Raw genomic sequence first — 4888 nt, forward strand, 5'->3', positions numbered from 1 at the left:
TGGTATCATATAACAGCATCATCAAAAAAAGCAACTTTACAAAAATATACTTAAACTAAAACCTTCCTAAAAGTAGGCCTGCTTAGACACTGTCCATACTGTGTCATCTCTAGCAGAACAGGACAAAGGCTAAATCCCAAGTCGACCCATAAAACCTACACCCTATGCAGGTGTGAAAATCTGAGATTACTTCATAGGTGTAATCATAGGGCATATGGTCTAGGCTGGGATAGGCAAAAGTCATCCAAAAAGAGCACTCACTGATGATAGATAAGTGAGAGTCTGTCAGCCAAGTGCCAATCTCACCTTTGGCCAGTAGTATATCTACGTAGAGGAGATGACGTCTGGTATCTCGGCAGTCAGTCCTCATCAGGACTCCTCCAATTAGAAAAGCCTCTCGAAGCTCTTCTTCCTGGCAGGGGACGGACTTAGCCGCCAGGATCTCCGACAGATTGGTCCGGCAGTAGTGCTGCAGCCAATCACAGACCAGTTTCCTTGCCTTATCTTTGAGCGATAGGATGTCTTTGGTGACGGCGTCCATGCTTATTTGAAGTGCTGCCAGTATATCCTGAGTGCATTCCTGGAAAACAAAGACATTTTTATAATAGTCTTGAGATTATCTGTCAATCAGAAGCTGTCAATGTGGATGTAGAGCCCTTAAAACAATTGCTTTAATGCTGATGCAAAAAGCAATATTAGCACTGCATGTACAGCAGGATAAGTATCCCCCATTTTTGTGTCCTAGTACCTTCTGTTGGTTTAGCATGAGATAGGTGAAGCCTCTTCCACAGAGGGCCTGTACATGATCAGGGTGCTCTTTCAAGATGGAGTTGAAATCAAAGATGGCTGTCTTGCGTTGGCCCAACAAGACATAGCACCTGGCCCTTTCCATCAATGAGTTTGCTGCCTCACATCCTGCAAGTAGTAGACCTTACATTAGTTGTATTGCCTATAATGTCATGAATGTTAGTATATATAAAATATACACTGAGTGTACAAAGAATTAGGTACACCTGCTCTTTCCGTGACAGAGACTGACCAGGTGAGAGCTATTATCCCTTATTGATGTCACCTGTTGAATCCACTCAATCAGTCTAGATGAAGGGGAGAGACATGTTAAAGAAAGGATTTTAAGGCTTGAGACAATTGAGACATGGATTGTGTATGTTTGCCATTCAGAGGGTGAATTATTTAAGTGCCTTTGAATGGAGTATGGTAGTAGGTGCTAGGCACAACGGTTTGAGTGTGTCAAGAACTGCAACACTGCAGGGTTTTCTCGCTCAACAGTTTCCGTGGGTATCAAGTATGGTCCACCATTACCCAAAGGACATTTAGCCAACTTGACACAACTGTGGGAAGCATTGGAGTCAACATGGGCCAGCATCCCTGTGGGATGCTTTTTGACACTGCTGTAGAGTCCATGCCCCGGCCAATTGAGGCTGTTCTGAGGGCAAAAGGGGTGCAACTCAATATTAGGAAGATGCTCTAATATTTTGTACCCTCAGTGTACATTGTACTATTATGACCTATTCGAAACATAACGTGAAGCTACACTAAAAAGAGACCCTTTATCAAGTGTTTATGATTCAGAGATGCATCTACCGCAAACAAAATACAGTATAAACCTAATTTTAATCTGTCAGCATTACTTAATTTGAAACTTAATTTGGAAAATCTGAATTTTGTCAAGGGAGGTAAGTTTCTATTACAAAGAGAATGGAGGATAAATGTCACAAAAGCAGGAATTCTAACTATCATGGAGGAGCTTCCTATACAACAAAACATGTATCCAAAATTATGACCTATGCTTGACCAAATGACAGAGCCAATCACCAGAGGCCATGATGGCGATGGACAGATAGGCCACGGCCTGCCTCAGGGTGCACTCGCCTTGCAGGCCCTCCAGGATGCGTTTGGAGGCAGAGTGGCAGTAGCCCTGCAGTAGCAGCCGGTCCTTTTTAGACGCCAAGGCCAGCAGGGGGCAAAGCAGCTACGTATCACCACACTGGATCAGCTTCTTCAGCAGCTGAAAGAAGAACAGACAAAGCATGAGCACAAAGTTAGTTGATAGCAGTCGTAGCTTTTTTAGTTTATCATGGCAAATTTGGGAACATTTGTCCACAATTTCAAAATGTGCATATAATTCTGGATAGCTGTAACAGCATTTGCAAAGTGTGAATTTATACACATTTTAAAAAGTATAATTTGAACACAATGTTACTTAGGGCCAAGTCAAGTGTATTGCTGGTGCATGATAACAAGTGACTTTCAGTATCAAAAGGTATTTTTGTAGTCATATTGTGGTCTCCTGACAAGTGTTCTAAAGACATCTTATACTGTAGGTAATATATTTTTTAAATGTTAGGACCATTAGAATGACTATTTATGTTGGAAACACTAAACATAATAGTTTGCCCTTTCACATAAAGCAATGTTTACATAATGATGGACCTGGTTGGCATCATAAAGGAAGCCCGGTGCAGTTGAAGCAGGATGAGGCGGGCCAGGATGGGTGCACGTGGGCTAGCGGGCCCAATGGCCAACAGCAAGCGATACGCTTCCTCCACCCGGCCCAGCAGGTACAGGGCATCAGCCACCAGGATCTGAGGAGCATCAGCACTGGGCTGTAACTCCATCAGCAAAACAGCCAGAGAGTGGACTCCAACTGGTGTCCTGCCAAAAGAGAGATTCAATCACGGTTCAATCAGGGTATCAGCCGATACTGAAATGACATTCATGAATTAAAACCCTCACTGAAAGTCATGAAGATCTAATTGAATACTAATTCAATAAAAATTGTACAAATTGATACAAACCCTGACAGACAGGGTTTAAGAATGAAAAACGAATATAAGATCATTCAAGCACTGTCTAAAGAATAGCCAACTTGTGGGTTATAGCCTAATTCACAATGCAGCCTATTTCATGAAAGATCTTTCACATTAAAGTACCCCATGTGTGACATGCAGAAACACCAGTGTTAGGGAGTAGGGAACTACATGTAGTTCAACTAGTAATTAAACTACATTTTGCAGTAGCTTGGTGGAATTTGAAATAAATTCAAATTTTGGTAGTGTTTTCAGAAGTTAGCTACACCGTTACATGGCAAAAAAGTAATTAACTACTAGAACTACACACAATTGTTTTTGCAAAAATAAGAAAATATGGGGGAAATATAGGCAATAAAGGTTTTTGCGTTTAATAGACTAAATTACACATTCTGTTAATACCTGACCCTAGAGTGAACTGTTTCTTGCAATTTGTAGTCTGACATTTGGGGCAGCAGGATAGCCTAGTGGTTAGAGTGTTGGACTAGGAACCGGAAGGTTTCAAGTTCAAACCCCCAAGCTGACAAGCTACAAATCTGTCATTCTGCCCCTGAACAGGCAGTTAACCCACTGTTCCTAGGCCGTCATTGTAAATAAGAATTTGTTCTTAACTGACTTGCCTAGTTAAATAAAGATAAATTTAGATTTGATCATTTTTCCCCAAGTAGCTTGGATGTCGAGAACTACTTTTTCTAAGTAGCTTTAGTTTAGTGAACTATATTTTTATTGTATCTTAACTTCTTCTAGTGTGAAGTAATTGGTAGTTTGGTAAACAATGATAACAGAGTAGCTTCCTCAACACTGAGAAACACATGCACAAGCTACCCTTCTTTGGAGCCATCTCTTGTCTGCGTAGGCTGTAGCTGTTTGGTCTGCTGGTGCTCTTGCTGTTCCAAGGGACTGAGGCTGGAGCTGTGATCTACGGTCCACTCCTCCAGCATGACCCTGGCCTGCTCCAACAGCACTGTGAGCAGCAGCCCGCGGCAGTTCCAGGGAACCAAGCAGCGTACAGTCAGCGCAGTGTCCTGGGGCTGCAACCTGCTCGCCGTCACATAGTCCAGGGCTGTGAGGTAGTGCAGGCCCCCCATCATGCGCAGCACGCCCCTGCCGCACAGCGCCCGCACACAGCTGGAAGGGTGGGGTGCCATGTGCTCGATCACCGCTTGAAAGTCCTCCAGGGCTCCCTTGTGGTCATCTGAGAGAAGACGGGAGTAGCCGCGCAGCACCTGCACAGTGTTCTGGTAGCTATGCTGGGTGTGGGAGTTGGTGTGGGTCGCCAGCTGGCTGCAGATGGAGAGGGCCTCTCGGAACTCGCCCCGCAGGAGGAGGCACTCGGCCAGCCGCACCCGCAGCTCTCTGCTGCCCCCGTCGGGCTCCATGGCACAGCGCCCAGAGCTGCGCGATCACTGGGTCCAGCAGCTCCACGCCCTCAGAGGAACGCAGGTCAAGACGGACCAGGACTGTCTCCCTGTACCCCAACAGTCCTCTCTCTGCCTGCTGACGCAGTTGCATGCGGGCTGCCGCTCCTGTCCCCTGGTCCACGAAGAGCCTCTGGAACTGCAGTCGTGCTGTGGCAGGGTGGACTCCAAAAAGCCTCACCAAGGTCCCGGCTTGTCTCCGTGGCTCGCCCCCTATGAAGAAATGGGCGGCCGCTCTACAGGTCAAGAGACTGGCTCTTCTTTCTGCTGGCATCCCCTTAACCACCTTGCTTGTACCTGACTTTGGTTGTGATTGTGAAAGATCCTGCAAGGCAGCAGAATAAACATCTGCGCTCTCTTCGAACTTGCCTAATGAAAATAAGAAGGTTGCTTGCAGCTCTTGCACATCTGTGTCACCTGGCGAAACAGCCATTAAGAACTCAAGGAATTCAGAGGCAGCTTCTGCTACAATGTCGATGACCTCACTCGCTCTCTCCCTAGACTTCATTTCAGTATTTTTGGCAAAATCTGCTCAGAGAAGGCCTTCACTATCTTGGGCAGGTGATGAGCTTGTCTACCCTTGACCAGTCTTACAGTCTCCGATTTATTGTCTTGGAAAGCCTTGAGATAAAGCCTAGGGCC

General features: G+C 45.5%; 1 pseudogene; it reads right to left on the reverse strand.

Moving 5' to 3' along the window:
* Positions 1–219: 219 nt before the first annotated feature.
* Positions 220–4207, reverse strand: LOC135532289 (tetratricopeptide repeat protein 34-like; annotated as a pseudogene).
* Positions 4208–4888: the final 681 nt, after the last annotated feature.

The sequence above is a fragment of the Oncorhynchus masou genome, unplaced genomic scaffold (genome assembly GCF_036934945.1).
Source record: "Oncorhynchus masou masou isolate Uvic2021 unplaced genomic scaffold, UVic_Omas_1.1 unplaced_scaffold_1801, whole genome shotgun sequence".
NCBI lineage: Eukaryota > Metazoa > Chordata > Actinopteri > Salmoniformes > Salmonidae > Oncorhynchus > Oncorhynchus masou.